Source organism: Pogona vitticeps, chromosome 6, assembly GCF_051106095.1.
Source record: "Pogona vitticeps strain Pit_001003342236 chromosome 6, PviZW2.1, whole genome shotgun sequence".
NCBI lineage: Eukaryota > Metazoa > Chordata > Lepidosauria > Squamata > Agamidae > Pogona > Pogona vitticeps.
The window spans coordinates 42,766,667-42,786,638 of NC_135788.1; the positions used below are offsets into that span (position 1 = coordinate 42,766,667).

Here is a 19,972-nt window from a genome sequence, read left to right on the forward strand (position 1 = left end):
GAACGGGGCAGGGAATTCCATTGGAACGCATTAAACATGGTTTAATGCGTTCCAAATGGGCCGAATACTCACCGTTCAGCGATGCTTCTTAATGGCTGGCAGCCATTTTCGCGCCCTCGCCTCGCTTAACGAGGGCGCGAAAACGCTGCGCGCGGCCATTTTGGGCCATTTCCAGGCTTCCGGCGGCCATTTTGGCCGCCAAACAGCTGATTGTCGAGCTTCGTTTTGCGAAGATCGGTAAGCGAAACGCTTACCGGTCTTCGCAAAGCGAATTTTGCCCTATTAGAAAAACGTTAAGCGATTGCATTAGCGATCTGAAAAAACGGATCGCTATGCGATTTCGTCGTTATACGGTGCGCTCGTTAAGCGAGGCACCACTGTATTTCTAAAAGCCTATATACCCCCCTCAAACAATGCACAACACAGTTTAAAAAGAGAGAAGTTTTCCCAAGGGGATGCACATACGAACTTCAAACCCACATGACTACCACGTCACTTTAAGCTAAATCCAAAAACCCCAATCCATCACCCAATTTCAATAGTGTAACTGCACTGTTAGTTTAGATCAGATGCAGGGATGAATTCTTCATTTCAGAATCGTAGCTCAGCCATGGGATAGATCAATAGTATCTATTGCTCTAATTATTTTTCTAACTTGGCATCAAGATAGTATCTTACGCACACACTGATTTATCAACAGCATGACTCAATTCTCATTTACACAGCACTATCTAAAACAGGTAGCCATTTAAAAAGTCCATTGTAAGCAAATCCATTATAAGGAAACTGAGAAGAATAACTTGTTTAGATGTTTGAGACTCATGTAAAAAATCCCAACATATCATGGAGCTCCTCGAAAGACCGGATTTTTCACAGAGAAAAGCCTTGTTGGAATAAATAATCATTATGTCCTGTTAAGTCAGTTCCAACTTATGATGTCCTTTCCAAAATTTTCTAAGTATTGAACACTCAGAAGTGATTGACCATTCTCTTCTTTGGAGAGCACTCTAGGACTATGCAGCTAATATCATTGTTAGGTAACAATTTGTTTTCAGAAGAGATCAGAGGACAGTGGCAGGGTACATGGTCCTGTAGGCAGAAGGTTCCCATTTGAGTTTCAGACATTTCCAGTTAAAAGGATCTGCCAGCTTTCTCCTTGAAATCAGTGAAAAAGTAGGGTTTCTTGAGCTGCAACTTCTATCCTAACCATCAGTTATGTTGACTAAGGCCGCTGGAAACTGTAGGTCCCAAAACAACTGGAGGGTCACAAGCAGTAACCCAGCTCTAGAGCAGACCACCCTGCACTCAATGAGAACATTGGCCGATCTGGTAAAAAACAGTGCTCTGTCTTCCCAGTTTACACAAGAAGTATTGGAGCCCTGCGGTGCTATTTTTTGCACTTGTTCAGCTTTTATTTTCCGATGTGCGTTTGTAAAAATCAAGATTCTGAATAATTAAGTAACTGTTAAACACAAAATAAAAGTGTGCCAGTCAAACTTTCTGACTCAAGGAAGAAGAATAATTAACACTGATTTTACACTGCTTTCATATGTATTTTCACATTTACTTCTTCAGCACTGCTTTGCCAGTTTCAAAGAACAGCAAACAATATTCATTGCTCAAGAGAAAGTTATTTTTGCACAAGAAATTGGAGTTGACATCATTCGTTAAGAAAAAAAATCAATATTTTGGTTTTGGAGCAAAGCAAAAAGGACTATGACCTTTTGCATACATATAATATTGGCAGAAATTCAGAACACTGAAATAAGTAAATTTTTATTGTATCTGTTATGAAGGAGTTATGCAGTATTTTCCTAATAATGGCCCAAATCCTGTTGCTTAGTCTAGTAAATTGCACTAGAATAGGCCCATTGAATCAATGGGGATTTGGTGAGTCAACTCCTCCATAAGTTCCATTCATTCAAATGGGCCTACTCTTAAGTATGAATTATTTTAGTATACTAAGTCACAGTTCGAGTGGGACTATTTGAATCACTTGAATTTATGGAGGAGGTGACTCATCAAATCTGCATTGATTCAATGGGCCTACTGTACTGTAATTTACTATGCTAAGTAATGGAATTATTGGCTGCCCATTTCTGACACCAATATCTGCTGGCTGAGGCAGCCATTTCATTCTCCCTAATGGTGGGGCTGACACTAGTATACAGCAAACTGTGTTGTTCACATAGGTCTGTGCTCCAACAGAGGCAAACAGCCAATGAAGTCCTCATAGAGAACAGCCAAAATGGCCATTGCATACATGGCCCGTCTGTCTCCTCCGCTCTGTCACTCTCTCATGCATACACAGACACACTGGCAACCACAAGCAATGGCAGCCACCTCAGTCTACTTAATGGTTGAGCTGACCCATTCACAAAAAAATGCTAATATGTAAGGAACCCCTTGCTGGGTTAGCTACACACAAAACTACAGTTCCCTCTACCAGACTGATTTCATTTGGACTGTACCTAAACAAATAGCTAGAACACACCTATTATACAGTTTTATTCATTCACTCACTTAATTTTGTTCTAAATAAGCACCATCAGTTCAGCACATCCGATGTCATGAGTATTTGGCATAACTTTTTTACATTGTGAGACAGTTATTCTGTTTCTGTGATCTAATGTTAAAAATAATGCGCTGACTTGGCATGTTTGCTGTGAAGTATTACAAGTGTTTCCACCATTTAAAAACACATTCAAAATCTACCAAAAGAGAGAGAGAGAACTGAGAGAGCTGTGTTCCATTTCAGAGGAGATAACTTCTAATAATAATGTGATATTGACAAATATTTTTCCAGCCATGTTATATTCTTTATTCTCTCAACTTATTTGCACAACTTTTACTATTTCTGTCTTGTTGTCTGTCCATGTGAGGAGATGAGTGGGCTCAGTACACTTGCCAGATTGGCAAAAAAGCAGCCTGTTTTTCCCTTCCAAGCTGCTAGTGCAGTCTGTGAATGGAAGTCATCCTTGGCTACTGCCTCAAAATAGTTCCTGCTACTGAAGAAGATTAATCTTTTGAATTAATAACAGCTCCCTCAGGTAAAAATAAGAGGCTGCCTTTCATTTTGACCACTGTTCAGCATTGGCTAAGTGGCTGCTTGAAAAGGAAAAATAATCTCCAGGATGTCAGTCCTGCAAACATACTGATTTCATCTTCAGAAAGTAGAGTATCTACCAGCAAATTCTACTTACTGAAGATCAGTTCTGGCACTTAATACCTACAAGGCCTAGAATACCATGTGTGGTAGATTTATGTGTATGGACATTCTCGGCATCAGTGCTTAATGATCAGAATGCAATCTAGACTGATGTTAGCTCCTGATGACCACTCAGAAAACAAAGCAAGCTAATGTGTAAGCTCTAGAAGATTAGAACGACTTCTGCAATCCAATGAATATTAACACTTGAGGATTTGCCACTTCTTATAACAAGCTCTGTATAGACATCAAATTTAATCCTAGCTTTCCTCAGTTATTTTTGAAGCAACTGTGATAGTCTGTGCAAGCATATCAGACAAAAAACAAAACAAAACAAAAAGCAAGATGCAAAAATGTTGTGGCACCTTCATGATTAGCTGCTATATTTTAATGTGAGTTTGGGAATGGATCTAAGCCATGAAAGTTCACATTAAAACACAGCAGTTAGTTTTTAAGATGCCACAACATTTTTGCCTCTTGTATTTTTGTTTTTTCCTGGTTCGAGTTTTTTGTTGTTGTTGTTGTTGTTGTTTGATTTCCTCAGCATGTGATTCTGGGAGTTTTCGAGTTTCTGTCCATGATTTGTTTACTATTTGTTTGATATATTCTAGGCCAGCTGTTATGCCAAATTTTCACAACAGGACTTACAACAAAAGTATTTTTGCAACATGTTATCATAATAAAACAGAACACTTTAGCAAATATAATGAAAGCTCATTAAAAACATATAAAGGAAGCCTACTATAATGGATTTTTTTAAAAAAATACTAATTGAATAAAAACATCTTTAGAGCCTAACAGAAAGGGCAGAAAATGAGGCTGAGATGAGTTTTCTGAGGAGGGATCTTTTAAGTGTGAAGCCAGCTTTTTCTTTCTAGGCCTACTTTTGTTAGTGGCAGCCTAGTTTTACCTGATGTGGTAGCTACAGCAGTTCCTGAGCAGAGATAACTCAGTCACCAGTTGATGGTCTGGTAGCCTTGCACTTGCAATGCACATGACATGGCATTATCTTGAAGATGATCTGGAAGTTATACTTGGGACAACTTGCAGCAGATAGGATGTTGACCAAGAAAAATGTCAAGAGACCTCATATCAGCATTCCTAAAAGAAGTGATCACCACCCCATTTTCAGATGGAATTCAAGATGCTGATACTGATCTACTAAGCCTGAAATGAGTTAGAACTAGAGATGAGCTGGTTCATACTTTGTTCAGCACTTACTTAGCCTTGCCTCCTCTGGTAGACATCCACACAGAGGCAGTGTCCGAAGGAGGAGGGGCAGGAAAGCCAGGGCACTGTCTAGGAGTGGGCACCCACTGGCGGAGGCAAAGGTTGGAAGTGCCAAACACCTGTTCAGACAAAATACAAACCAGCACAAACCACCAAAATGGCAGTTCATGCCCATCTCTAGCTAATACCTGAAGCATCTCTCTACCTATACCAACCCATGCTCTTGGATTTGTGGGGTGTGTGTGACACATTTAATTACTCTGCACAGGGGGATTATGCCCAGTGGTGACAGAACAAACCACTCTCTGATGGTGGTCCAACTTCAGAATTCCTAGCTCCATAAGGTATGCTTGAGAACAATCTTACTATCATTTTGACCCCAGACTATTTGTTCACCCAGGCATTTATGCTGAGCTGTACCATGGAGACTGATCAGTTTATTAACATATTTGTGAGAGGTCACAATCATCATGATTCATTATTGCAATGATGACAATGTTGCTGTCGCTTGTGCTGGGATGTGTTTATTTATTTAATGGAGAATGGGATATAAATGGAAAAGATAAGCAAACCAATAAATACTAGCTTTTAAAATCCTTTTCAGAAACAAATAGGGAGCCAGAGCTAATTGGTAAGATATAATTATACCACCTACTGTCTACCGTCCGCAATCATTCTTGTGGCTAAATTTTGTTCCAGCTGAAGTTGTTAGACTGTGTTTAAAGGCAGACCTACACAGAGAGCATTACAGTATAGTATCCCACTTGCTTTATAAATAACTTTGATATTGAACCCAGTTTTAGACAACCAGCCAGTCATTTTGACAGAAAGATGAAACTGATGTCAAATGAAAGTACATGACATACTGATGTGCTGAAAAGTAGTAATTTTATCAATGTAATGCAAGTAATATGAAATACAAAGCCATCATATATAAGCCTTCGCAAATATATTGAAAGCCATCATAACTTCTAGTTACACCAACTTAAAATCTATAGCATGTGACTGATACCTTCCTACGCAAAGATATACTGTCTGTATGATAGAACACATCAAATACACTGGTGTAATTGACAGAGATCAGAAAAGTTACTTTTTGGACTACCATTCCCTAAATCCAGTAGCCAGGTGTACAAAATTTTTGTTTTGGTAGTTATGTATGAATGTGTAGTGAATAAATGAGTAGCTTGAAGGAAGATGAAGTCTGTAACCAAGAATGAGAGAGGGAATGGGAAACGAGCACGCATCAGTTTTAACAAACTGTACATACATTTGTGAATGCTTGCACACCAACATTTTTCACTTTTAGCAATAAGCATTTAAAAATGGTCACACTGGACAGTACAGACAATTGTTGTCAAATGTTTTGAACATTTGAAGAAAAAATCTTTATACGAGCCTAAATTCACAAATTTAAAGTTTCTCTTAAGGGTTATATGCAAACAAACAAAAATCCAGAGCATTATGAGGCATTACTCATTATGTAACATTATGATATAATATGGTGCCATGCATGATTGCCCAAGTCCTTTATAATGAACACCTTAATGTTTTGTCCATAACATCATCAGCAAGTATAGTGGCTTGCTGGATTTACTGTGTGGTCTGGAGTCTGGTGTATTGCATTGATGTTTACTGCAGTGTCTACACCAAAGAAGCTGAAAAAGTAACATGTACACTGGCTTTTGAGAAGGGCTCTCTTGGGAAGACGAAGCAGGAAAGCTTCACAAAAGTGTTCCAAGTACTTTTTTTTTAAAGAAAGCTGGGTCCTTCAGAAGGCTGCAGCCTATTTCAACATACTTCAGATTCTGATGTACTGTAGTAGTCTCTGACATTGCTTAGAACAGGACTGAGGAACAGATGGCCCTCCAGATGTTGTTAGCATTGTGAATGATAAGGGATGGTGAAGTCATAGCCTTCAGGCCTACTTAGCATTGTGAATGATAAGGGATGGTGAAGTCATAGCCGGACAACATCTGGGGAGCCATACAATGTCCAGCCTTGGTCTAGAAACTAATACAAGATCCATCAATAATAAAATGTGCCTCTGGAATTGCTTAGAGGTCAGGTCACCAGGCCATTACGCAATACTAGACAAGCTTACTAAAGATTCACTATCCCATCATAAGCAATCCCTTTTGTTCCAATCTACAGCTGTTGGAAACTGTTGCATATGCTTTCTTTACTCTTATGCTTCATGAGGTAATGATGAATCATAACAAGCTTGGCCACTGTCCCATATCAACTGAAAATCATGGGCTTGCATAAATTTGTTTCAAAATTGGATTCTGTAACTCAGAATAGCCCATAAATGAAGAAAAATACTTAGCACATTATATCAGCTCTTGCTTTTCACATTTGAATAATCAGTAACGAAGAAAGAGAACCTTGCCTATACTTATTTGATATGCGCATAAATTTGATCATATAAGAGCAAAGCAATCCAGTTAAGATGTCCATGCATTCTACTTTATACAGGAACATACTCTATATTAGTGGTTCTTAATTTTTGGAGGATTACAGGCCCTTTTGAGAATCAGATTAAAACTGGGGGCTTTGTTGCGGTGCTGCCAGCAACTCCAGAGAGGAGCTCTCTCTGGAAAAAGCTGGAACCCTCCGGTCCGGGATCCCCCTTTTGAAATGGGGATCAAAGGAGAGTCTAGAAGAAGTCTCTCTGAAGCAGATGGTGAGCAGCAGAAGGAGAAGAAAGGGAGGCAGACCCGGACTTTTTTCTTCTGAAGAAATCACCGTGCACGGACTGGAGCGGGCGCCATTTTTTGGCACTGAGCCGCGAGGAACCCTTTACCGGGGGAGAGGAGAGCAATCAATATAAACTAAAAATATATAACAAGTAAGTAAGCCGAAGCCTCTGATTTATGAAACAGCCTCATTAAGCTGAAATAAGAATGAAAATATTTGGCGGAAAGAATAAATGCAGCGGCGGGTTTATCTTATCAGTCTGACTCAAAAGCGAAACTAAGCTTCTCCAAGTGAACTATTAAAACACCAGGCTGATTCTAAAGCCGAGAGTCTGAGATGGAAAAATAAATCTTATGTTTCTGGAGAAGAATCCCAGACAGCAACACCGTCTGACTGGATTTAAGAGACTTCGGTGGATGCAGTGTGGCTGGGATACGTTACTCTTTGCCTTCTCTGGACTTTGTGAACTATAAATAATAGAATCTGGTGGTTTTCGAGAGAAGGAGCTGACGTGGCCAACTGGACTAAGGAGCATTAAGGGGTTAATGAAGATCACAAGACGAGCTCCAAGGACAATCTACTGGACAGTTTGAGACTCTGTGACTGTTGTTTTGTTTGGGACCACGTGTGAGTCTAATAATAGAAGCTTGCTGAACTCAGGAGAAGAAGAAATAACTGCGTCACGGTTCTAATTGATATTGTATTTGCTGGGCTAAAAGTTGATTTTTATACTACAATATTTGGACAAAGATTGGAGGGAGATCTAAGGGGAGGTTTATGATGAGGGGTTTGAATTGTTGATAAAATTGTGGAAACTGTGGAAGGATTTCTAGGGGGTGATTATTGTGGTATTTATACAAACCCCAAAGCCTGAGATGGACCCCAAAAATTCAAAAGAACAAATGGAGACTTGGTCTGTTCAATCCCAAAGTTCTGGAATAGTGGTGCAAGAAATAGAAAAGGAATGGCAGATTAATATACAAAGGCTAATATTAACAGGGTTCCAGCAAGTGAATGCAGGTCTTAGCAAAATAGAAAATTTGATGAAAGGGACGAAAGAGGGGACAGTAGATGCCAAACAAAACTTAAATGAAGTTGTACAGACTTTAGAATCGTCTGTATTAGACATGACACCAGGTAATATGAATGCAGTAGAGAGTTATCCAGTGACCCATGCAGCTTCCAAAATTAAAAAGCACTATGACAAAAATCTGAAGGAGGCAGAGATACTGAAACCAGATAATTTTATGGTGAAAATATGGGAAGTGAAAAAAATGGATATTCTGTCAGATGGGCTGAAAGACTGTTCAATTCAAAAAGAAACTGAACGATGGGATGTATTGTATAAATGGCAGCAGCTACCAGACAATGTTGGAATAACATAGAATAAAATTAAAATTAAATGATAAGATAAAAGCAGGAGGGTAATCAAACTGTGAAAAAGCAAAAAGTTGATATGTATTAGTAATATGAATTGATTGGATGATGTTATACTTTATGCTCTCCTATCCCCCAAAACCATTTTTCCTTTCCTATCCCCTCTTTCTTTCTGTACCCTCTATCCCTGTTCCTAAATAAAATAAAATTATTAAAAAAAAAAAAAGAGAGAATCAGATTAAAACTATTGGGGGGGGGAACCCATGCACACAAATAATATAAATTTTACATATGACTTAGGTAAAGGTTTCCCTTGACATTTAGTCTATTCGTGTCCGACTCTAGAGTGTGGTGCTCATCCCCGTTTCCAAGCCATAGACCCAGGGTTTTATCCAAAGACAGTTTCTGTGGTCACGTGGCCAGCACGACTAGACACGGGATGCTGTTACCTCCCCACTGAGGTGGTACCTATTTATCTACTCACATTTCCATGTTTTCGAACTGCTAGGCTGGCAGGAGCTGGGAGAAGAGACAGGAGCTCACTCCATCACGTGGATTTGATCTTACGACCGCTGGTCTTCTGACCTTGAAGCACAGAGGCTTCTGTAGTTTAACCGACAGCACCACCATGTCCCTTATGACATATGACTTATTTTATGCAAAAAGGGGAAAATATTGTTGAGCTGCCAAGTTCATGGACCATTCAAACCTGGCTAAGAACCATCGTTAAGAACTATGTTATGTGTTTTCAACTTACTTCTGAATTATAATAATCCTAACAGGGTTTCAAGGTTCAAGGAGTGGTTTACCACTGCCACCCACCATTGAACTTCATTAGCCAAGTGTGGGTTTGAACCCAGGTCCCATTGGTCCTAGTCCATCTATCCACTACATCATGGTGGTCTCTCTAAGAATCCCTGCCCTGCATGAAAAGTTGTCAAGAGACAGTGTTCTGTTTAAAGAAGTCCTCGGTTTGAAAGGCGGTCTAGTCTCAGCGTGGTTTAAAGGTGAAGACCCATAAGACAGGAAGACAGCAGGACCCTTGGGTGAATTCTTGGGTCAAACACAATCTCTACACCTCAATTTTCTATCTTACTTACAAGAATATATGGAACCACTTGCTTTCATGCAAAAAAGTTTATATCAAAACATATCTTTTCTATTATTTAAGTCCGAGTGGGGAAAATGCAGCTCTCCAGACATTGTTGAACAACACTCCCATCAGTCCTAACCAGCATAGCCCATTGGTGAGGAATGCTGACAGTAACATCTGGAATGATAGACTGCCTTTTGCTCACCATCAATTTATTGCTAATTTAAAGATATGGGGCTAAAAACCAATTATTAGTTCAAACTAGAGTAGATTTATTGACTCAATCAAATTTTGGTTAAGACAACACATAACTTCCACTGATTCACTACTAGCCATGCCATTGAATTAGGACTAAAAACCAGGATTAGCAAAAGAGTTGAAACTAACAATGGGGTTTCAGCTAAGTTTTTGAACTTTTAGGTCTTTGTTTTAACTGTATTCTCACGTTAGTAAAGCTTTTCACAATAAAAACTGGGGGAGCTGTGAAGATTCATGGAACAAAACCAGTCTATAAATACACAGAGTAAAAGTAACTGTTCATTACAGAAATCAGAAGACCTTGAGATGGTGGGTCATTAGCTGTGCTGAGAAAGGCAGGATGCATCTATATGGGGCTAGTACTTTTTGATATACAAAGTGCAATACTACTCCTGTCTCCACTTATCCGTACTACAATTCTGCTATACTTAGTTTGGGGAGGGGAAGTTTATTTGCGTTAACTCACAGAGTCAGTGCCTGAATCCAGTAGGAAGTTGCAACTATACACCTGATCTCCTGAAAGGAGCAGCACTTTTGACCATCATCTCTCTGGTTTGCACTATACAGCTACACAAACCCCTTGTAAATTGTGAAGGAAATGCCTGAACTAGAAAACCCAGGCCTTTATTTTCCCGAGAACCCTATTAATTTGATCAGGTTGACATAAAATGATTGGCCCAGTACCTTCCTGTTTCATGGAGTTTCAGTGGAGGCTAACTCTGGATTTCCCAAGTCCCAGTCAGGCATTCTAATCAGAATGCCACTCTGGAAACAAATAAAGTGGAAAAGCACCATGCATGCTTAAGCTCACTAGAGAAAAGTGAGATAGAAATATAATAAATGGAATAACAAATGATAAACACTCATAAGCATCATACACCTGCAAAATATCAGAAGCAAGAAAGTCCTGGATTTCCAGTGTTCAGGAGCCCTTTACAGTCCATTTATGTTGTTTCTAGACTTTGTTCAGCCGTCATGTGCCAAATCAAATGCTCATGTGTCCATAATTTACTCCTCACAATAAGTCCAAACTGTGCTTCAGAGCTCAAATTTTGCAATCCTCTGGTTTTTCTCCCAGAAGAATGAATGTAAGACAGTTTCATGATGCTTGATGCCAGTTTAGCTCACTGAATGGAATGGAAAGTGGGGAAGGCCTGCAATGCAGAGTGTGTGTTACAGAAATATTTGATGTCAACAAGGATACATGAAATTGAAATGAATGAATGTCCAAATGAGAGCTGCTAAATGCATGTTTTTTATTTCAAAACCTGCCAATAAAAATCAATGGAATAGTTGTGAAATAAATGGACTATAGCCTAAAAGGACACAAACAAAGTGGCAGCTAAGGATCTCCAGCCAGAAGGTAGTGAAAAGGCCACCATACCACAAAACCATGACTGAAACTAGCCTTCAGTGATTGTAAGCAAGTAGTCTCTAAAAGCCACACGAGCTGTGGAGACAACTGTATTTGCTCCATCATGTTTCCCAGGCTAAATTTGAGAAGGCTTGTTGTCAAGAAGTCGACAGTCTTATTTCCAAAGTCTGCTAACCACAAGATCAGACCTACCCAGAAAAATCTTGTTTTGCTTTGGCCCATTAAAGACTTGCTTTGTGATTAAATAAAAGAGACAGTGTCTCATGTTGTCAGTCAGGCATCTTCGACTGCTTCATAAACATGGAAAAAATTGTTTAACACACAGTGCTATATATTATGATAGGCATTTTCCTTCTTTATATCAGTTTTCAGCCCATATATCAACTTGGCTTCAGAAGTATACCTTGGTCTACGAAACTCTTCCGACTAACAACAAAATTACTCCTTTTCTGCTGGAATGTACACACACACATGAATGCTACTGCTGTTTTCTATTCATATGCATCTATGGCAGGAACTGCATGTTTTAGATAACCTACAGTAAAGTTTTTAGTGTGGAATATCTGAAAAGAGGTGTGAAACCACTTGTTTCTCATGTCTTGCTTTAATGTGAATCCTCACATTGAAAAAGGACATGGAATAGTCCCTCCCAGGCTGGGAGTCTTCCCACCACTACTGGCAGTGCCAGGATCATGGCAGCCACACCTGCCTGACATACAGGGGAGAAGGAACTACTCGAGCCTCCCCTGCCCCCAGCAAAAACAACACCGCCAGTCAGCCAGTGCTGAGGTGGCTGGGAAAGCTATCCATCACTGGCTGGGCAGAGACACAGTTCTTGCCTGAGGGCAGCTCCAGCAGCTCCTTTTTTGCTATATGTTGAGGTCTAAACCAGTGCTGTTGGTAACTGGGAAACCTCCCAGCATTGACTGACAAGGATGGAAGCCCTTGTGCAATTTAAGAGTGGTGCCAATCCACACTTTTCAGAACTGCACCAGGGCTTGGGTCATTTGAAATGACCAGCATTGTTGTGAAGTGCTTGAGTCCTTCCTGAAAATGTAGCTGTAGTCTATCCATCCACAAGTATCCCTATGGGTAACATTCCTTGTTAACATTCCATGGGTGAGAAAATGCTAACACAGGGGAAAAAACACAAAAAATTGAGTGATAATGTATTGATTTTAAAAGAAAGACAAATGGCCCACAAATTATGTTGGCATACATTTGTATGAACACATCCTTGCACCATTGTTGCTGGTCATAATGCAGTTGCCACTGCCCTGCTACATCCATGTGATGACCCAGGATATCACATGGCAGTGTTATCATGTAACATACTCATACAGCAGACCCTATGGACAATGCTGCAGTGATATGGGAAGAACCACAGCACTTTACAAGGTGGCAGTTTCTCCTCCCTTGTGTTATTTAATCTGAGGCTGAGTAACTCTTTGTATGTTTGTACCCAGTCTTTCTCCTTAAGAAGTACCCAAGGCGATTTACGTAATTAAATGCTAAATAAAATAAGTATACAATACTTAACAAATGCCACACTAAAAACAATACATATACTCCATTCCTCTGATGGTTGTGGGATTCTGGGAGTTGTACTCCATGAAGTGATACTACTATGCTCATTGCAAAAACTTCATTGTGAAAGCTATGTCTACACATTAGACTTTGACTCATCTATATCCCCAGGAGATGGTAGTTCTCTTATGAGAGCTAGGAATTTCTAGACACAGAATTTACAGCACTATCAGCAAACAGTAATTCCCAGATTGTTTGGAGGAAGCCATAACACTTTAAAGCAATATAAATCTGACATCAGTTTAATAACATAAATATACACAAAGAGATACAAACTGTGATCACGCTCATTGGGATCTATCAAGCATTGCAGTTTTATTGTACTTCAGCTGTCATGGTTTTATACAAACAATCCTGAAAATAGTGGTTTGGTAAAGAGTTCGGGATTCAGTTTGAAATTCCTGGTTGTAGTAACTATAGCTGCCAGCCTATCCTAGAAAGAGGGAATGTTCACAAAATCAATTTTAATCTCAGAGTGTGGACACTTAGGTCAAGAAACTTGTTTCCTGAGGTCAAGAATACATGAAGTACTGGCAAGAAGGGAGTGTCCTTGTGCATGCTTCAGATCCTTTCCCTCTCCACTAAGTGACCTGCATCACATATTTGAGAAGGGAAGAGCTGGAACAAATTGTCTGAGAAGTCAGGATGGCTTTCAAAAAGAACATCTTTCTTCTTAGAAAGCAAGTAGTAGCTAGACAGATCTTATCAGAAGAATGATGAATAAACATACCATCACCGAGTTTCCACACTAACCAAAAGAAAAAGCATTTGAGTGTCACAACCCTAGGAAATTACTGTTACTACTGTGATGTTTTTAATCTAGATCTAGTGTCATACAGTGGTTTTAATCCTGCACTAATTCTAGGGAGACACAAGTTCAAATTTCCACTCAGTGAGCTTAGTAGGTAAATTTGGAGAATTCACTTTGGAGAGGTCTCATTGTCTGTGGAAAAGAAAAGCAGCTCACTTCAGTACATTGATAGGAAGCCAGTACAATGTTATGGTTAAGAGAGTTGAAAAAGTGGGACTTGAGAGACTCGGGTCCTTACTGAGTCATGAAATACTCTGGGCCTATCCATTTTCCTGACCCTCTTCTATCTCTTAGGATTGCTGCTATGCATCTGAGGAAGAAGAGGAAACCTTGAACTCAGTGCAGGAAACGTCGGATGTAAGAGTAAGAATTAAATAACACAGGTGCTTTTATATCTCAGCTTTCCTCTATGGCAAGTCAATGTGTTGCCTTTCAAACATGTGGGGCTGCAATTGCCATCTCCTCTAGTTGGATAATTGTGAAGGATCATGGGTGCTGCAGTCCAGAAAGCCTCTGGAGAATAGAATGGGTGCCTACCCACTTCAGCTCAACTACAGTTTCCATCATAGATGGCAGTGTCTACTCCACATATACACTTCAGAATCCTGTCAGGTAGGTTTTGCTGAAGATGACTGGTTAATACAAGGTCACACAATAGATTTCATGTCTAAAACCATTGCATCATCATGGTTCATGATTCCCAGGTAGGCCAGAGTTGGACAGAAAGTAAACTGACAGATCTCTGAGTGATTTTGGAAAAGTTTTTTTTAAAATACCCAGTTGTGTAACAACAATGGCAATCACAAAATTATTCTTGCCCCTTTTCTAATTTATATTGCTGAAATGAAGAAAATTAGGAGTAATTAGGAGTAGACTTTTGTGTGGATGGGCTTTCAGCTCCATTAATTCTAGTACTCAGAATCAGTGCTGGACCTCCATGATGTTAGAGCCTGGACTTAAGAGTCCTATGCGGGACATAATTTAGATGACTATGTTGCTTTTTTTTTCATTTGTGAAACATACACATAATAAGAATCTCCCCTGTCAGTACAGCATACCATTCCCTGTTTTATAACTGTTCCTACATTCCTGATAATTGGACTAAAAAACAAAGAAAGAAATGGAAGAGGAAGAGAAAGGTTTGCCAGCACTTGGGAGAAGGCAGCCTATAAAAAGGACAAATAAATAAATAAGCACTCAAATAAATTCGAGCATGTGCAATTTTGCATTTTAAGCTTAAATCATAACACTATTATGACCACATGACTAACATGACTAAGAAATAAAAGGGGTTTGGTTATGTTGCTCTGACTGTGAACATATTTGAAAATAAATATTGCTTTAGATTTTAAAAAAAGATAATAAATGGACTAAATCCAGTGGTTAGTCCCAACTAGAGCAGATCCACTGAGTGAAAGGGACTTGTTAAGTCAACACTAGGTCCTATTCATCCCGAGTCTACTCAAGTTAGGACAAATTATTTAGTTTGGCTTTATAATGTAAAGCTGATATAATAAAATGAATATCTCCTTTTATTATATACATGCCTCTTGAATGAAAACATTTTTTTAAAGGAGAGGAGAACTTAAAAGGCGTAATGGTGGCTTTTGTAGAACCCCGTACATCCATGGAAATCAAGTGCCCTGGCAAACTGATCTCTTCCTGCTCCTGTGGGCTGTGACTTTGTGGACATCTAGATGAAGTAGGCTGCAGGGCTCTGGATGTTGGCCCCAAGATTCGGCCTACTGACATCACTGTCCCAAGTCATGCCCTGAGTCTAGCATTCTTTCACTCCAAAGTCTATGGCTTTTTTACCTGGCTCCAACAAGCAGATCTGGGCTTCTAGTTAAAACAAGCAGAGAAACAAAAACAAGGCGGAACCCACAAGCCTGAAGTCCTGGAGGCAGAGGAATCCCATGAGGGTGGGTAGGTAGGAGTTTAATGGATAGCATGCCACTGTTATTTGTAAGCCCTCCTGGGAATAATGAATACATTAATAACACAAGGAGAGAGGGAAAATTCAGTTTTCACTTTCTTCTTGTAGCTTTTTAAAAAACCCTTTCTTTACTTGGATAAAACTTGCTTGCCTGCTCTTTTCTGAGTACAGTACGATGTATTTGGGAGTTCTGGAGAAAGAAGTCTTTAAGGGATCCATATTTTCTAACAAGGTAATCATTTACGGCTGTATCTTTAAAAACCACGCAAGTCAAGGGACGTTTAAAAAAAAGAGGCCATCCCTCTTTCTGAGGCGTCTCCTCCACACCCACACAGGGAGGCCAGGAGTCTTCATGGTGTCCCCTCTCCCAACGCACTGCTAAGTCCCTCTCCCCGCAAACTGCTGCTGTGGAAAGATCATCCTCCACAGGATCCCTTGTCATATAACTTACTCATCATGGAAACTTCCACTCGCTCGCTCCTCGCCATCGCGCCCGCACAAAACTATGCCAGAGACATTTTTTAAAAAAATAAAAAATAAAAGCCCATTTTCGTCAACAACTAAGCACACGCTGCAAGGAGCCATCGGGACGACTTCTTTTTTTCTTTCTTTTTTTAGTGCATATTTAATACATTCGAAAACCCTATGATGAAACATTCTGTTCCGTCAAAGGCCGAGCTGGAAAACCCTGCTTGTCTTCTTGGCGGAGAGAAATTTAAAGATACAAACGCACAAGCGCAAACACACAAGAGCGAGAAATCTGCAGCTTGTTTTTAATACCGATAAATCCAGGCTATATCCGTCCCGCGTCTTTCTGCCAATATCCTGCGTAGGAAACACGATCGCTTAAAACCCTGGACATCCCCCCCACCTACCCCCACCCCCCACCCCTCCTCAAGAAAACACCCAACGGAAAGACTCTCTGATGCATTTCAGACGACGGGAGCCAGGCAGGTTCTAAAAATACCCTCCCGTCTCCCAAACATCTGCCACAGCTGCTGCTCCCTGGGCCAAGTCCAGCTGTGAGCAAGAGTGTGAGTCCGGGTCAGGAGCTCGATGACACCCTCAGCCCTGGCGCCCGTGCCATTGGTCCCCTCGCCGAGCCCCGGCTGCAGCGGAGGTGGGTCGTGGGCCGAGAACCCGACCAGAACACTCACCGCCAACAAAATCCTTGATCTGGGATCAAGCCGGGCCGCCGCCGCCGCCGCCGCCGCCGCCGCCGCCTCCGTAATTTCTCTCCGCCGGCTGAGGCTTCTGTTGATTGCGAGGAGAGGTGCAATAATTCGGCCGCTCGGGGAAGCCCTCCCTTCCCTTTTCGCCTTCCGCTTCTGACAGCCGACAACACCTGAGTCAGTCCCACTTCCCAAGCCGGTTGGCCTGTCTCGGCGGCGCTGGTGACCTGGTTTCCCCTTCCCCCGTGCGCGCCCCACCGGGAGCCGGAGGCACAGCGGCAAAGGCGAACTCCGCACCCGCCCCACGAGTGCCAGGGAAAAAAGCAGGCAACGCGGGCACGCGAGAGAGAGAGAGAGAGAGACAGAGAGAAAGGGGAGGAAGAGTCTCGCTCAGTCCCGCAAGAGAGAGGACGGAGCAACGTGGGTCTAAGCCTCCAGGACCCCACAGCCGCCGCTCGCTCGCGGAGACCCCTCCGGCTCTCTTAACCGACGGGCCCCTTCGCAGCCGGGGCTGCCCATCTTGCCCCTGTTTGGCAGCGACGCTGAACAAGCCAGAGCCAGGAGTGACACTCTCGAAGCTACAACGTGCCTCGCTGGGAACTGTTCCCGCTCTTCTCTCTTGCCCTCCCTCAGGCTTTGACTTCCCTCAGATTGTTTCTGACGGAGTTGGGAAGAGACGGGGAGGGGTGTCCTCTCACTGGGAGAGAAACAACTGGGAGGGAGCCCACCTCGCGGCTCTCCGCGCTCCCTCGCTCAGCCCATTCCTGTAGTTGATATAACCACAGCCTTGTGCCCACTTTTGCCAAGGCATGCTTCCCTTCTGGCGGGCCGGCTCAGCACTGCCTTAACTCTCCTAGGAAACCTGGGCCGCTCTCCAACTTCAAGGGGAAAGGTGCTTCAGATTTGCGTTTTTTATAATTCTATTTTGCTCTACCAAAGAATAGACTGTAATATCCTGGGAGGGTATTATACTCTCTCCCCCTCCCTCCCAGGATATTACAGTCTATTCTGGGGTAATGGGAGTGTAAATCTGCTCTTTTTCTTAAATGGTCTCCAGCAAGCAGTAAAAGAACAGCCTCATAACTTTCATTGTATCTGACAGTTATAGCCCAGAAAAGCTCATGAAATTTTTACATTTCTTCATTTTTTGCATCCTTGTTTTTGTTACCATTATGCTGGGAGTTACCAAAGCTCAGCTCACCAGCTGTTGCAAAAAATGATAATTTATCATAAATCATACGACTTCCATAAAAGTACTGTAGTCATTTACAATATAAGCCAGTCCCCAAAAATCATTGGACTATATAAGGTGTAGTTTCTTTACCTATATATACTATTTCAATATTCTTTAACTTTCTCAGAACTTGAAATTAGATTAAAAATCAAACAAAAACAAAACAAAAACAAGGCAGATAAATTATCTTGCCAAAAGGGGGACTTTTCCAGTGTATTCAAAAACTGCAAAGTTGAATAACTGTTTGGTTGATTTCAGGTGTAGAACAGAGATTTTAAAATACTTTTGTATAGAAAACTAATACTAAATGTGTTGTTACAGACTTAAGAAAAAAAAAGTGAAAATCGTAACAATGTTTTATATAACCTTACCAGATCTGAATTTTTTTCCAGAGTTTTCTGGTTGGTTTTATTTCCAGCAGTTTCAAAGAAGGAAGCAGCAGATTCAGATACAAATGACAAAGTAGTTGTATGGTTATTTGTTCTGGTATGTTAAGAAACATATACTGACAATAAAATATGCAAATTTATTCATTTCATCATAGATAATCAATTTACTGTAGTTAGTTAGTTAATAGACTTGTATCCCACATTTGTCCCAAGGCAGCTTCATGGTTGAAATCTTGTTGCATAATTTACAACTGCAGAGTGGTGATATCACCAACAGGGGGCAATTTTTGTTAATTAGAAACATTCTACTTCTAACCTATGGCTTTTCTCACTCCTCTTCATAGCATGGAACCTGTGGGATAGAAGGAGGAAGCCTTTAAATACTGGAAATAACTGCTGCCAGATGATATTTCCAACAGGGGGCTATTTTTTCATAGTTAAATTCTTCCTCTTCCTGTCCTATGGCTTGCACAGGGATTACATTGGAGCTGGGAAATCTGTGGGACAGAAGAACATTTTTAATTACTGAAAATGGTCCTATGTAGTCATCAGTTTTCTGCAGGCGTAGGTACACTAACAGCATTTTAGCTCATGCATTAAAATATTAGGTAAAGGTAAAGGTTCCTTTGACATTTAGTCCAGTCGTGTCTGACTCTAGGGGGCGGTGTTCATCCCCATTTCGAAGCCACAGAGCCAGTGTTTGTCCATAGACAGTTTCCATGGTCACGTGACCAGCATGACTAGACACAGAACGCCATTACCTTCCCATCGTGGGGGTACCTATTTGTCTACTCGCATTTTTACATGCTTTTGAACTGCTAGGTTGGCAGGAGCTGGTTCAAGCGACAGGAGCTTACTCCGTTGCATGGATTCGATCTTACAACTGCTGGACATCCGACCTTGCAGCACAGAGGCTTCTGTTAACCCACAGCACCACCACATCCCCCGTTAAAATATTAAGACATAATTAATTCATAATAATTTTCTTTTTCAAATCTTTGGCATATATCAAATAACTTTTAAATTCCCATCTCACGCATACTGGCTTCAGTCTTGTGATGTCCCATTTCATAGATGAGAATTAAATAGAAACTAAAAAGGAGATCTGCCCATAACTAAGGTTAGATCTGAATGCAGGCCTAATGTCAATTTCACCTTTAATATGTGGGATCACAGCCAGCATTCATTGGATGCTGATTCTTTTATTAGGTACTGAGTCAAGGAGCGATAAAACACAAACAATGGAATGAGAGTGGGGAAGAGGAAAGCTTTGGATAGTGCTTAGGTTAAAAGACAGACAAATTAATCTTACAGAAGAATAACAGGGATATTAAATTATACATTCAATTTAATGCAGATAAATGGAGTACCTCTCTTTCCAAGAATGAGTCATCTACAAATAGAATGAAACAAGGAATGGAAAGAACTTTCATACAATAAGTGTGGGTGAACTTTATAAAAATGTTTAATGAAACTTTGGTCAGTGGGGAGCTTCCATTCCATATTTCACCATTAATTGGATAAATTTCAGATTTTTTAATGCCCACATTAGCTTGCAAAGTCAATATTAAGCTAGCAACCAAATGAACTCAAAACAAGACT

The 19,972-nt window shown here is 40.7% G+C and overlaps 1 protein-coding gene across 13 annotated transcripts in view; it reads right to left on the reverse strand.

The window, feature by feature from the left end:
* THRB (thyroid hormone receptor beta) overlaps positions 1-19,972 on the reverse strand; it is a 268,006-nt gene that overhangs the window by 230,027 nt on the left and 18,007 nt on the right. For 4 of the 13 annotated variants that reach the window (XM_078377282.1, XM_078377280.1, XM_078377287.1 and 1 more), the window contains exon 1: positions 16,733-17,373. The exons of 3 other annotated variants lie outside the window; for them this stretch is intronic. The gene's annotated coding sequence lies outside the window, so the exon portion shown is untranslated. Of the gene's footprint in view, positions 1-16,026; positions 17,377-19,972 lie in introns of those variants that run through there. 6 more of the 13 variants (XM_073003407.2, XM_073003403.2, XM_073003404.2 and 3 more) reach the window with 5 other exon arrangements.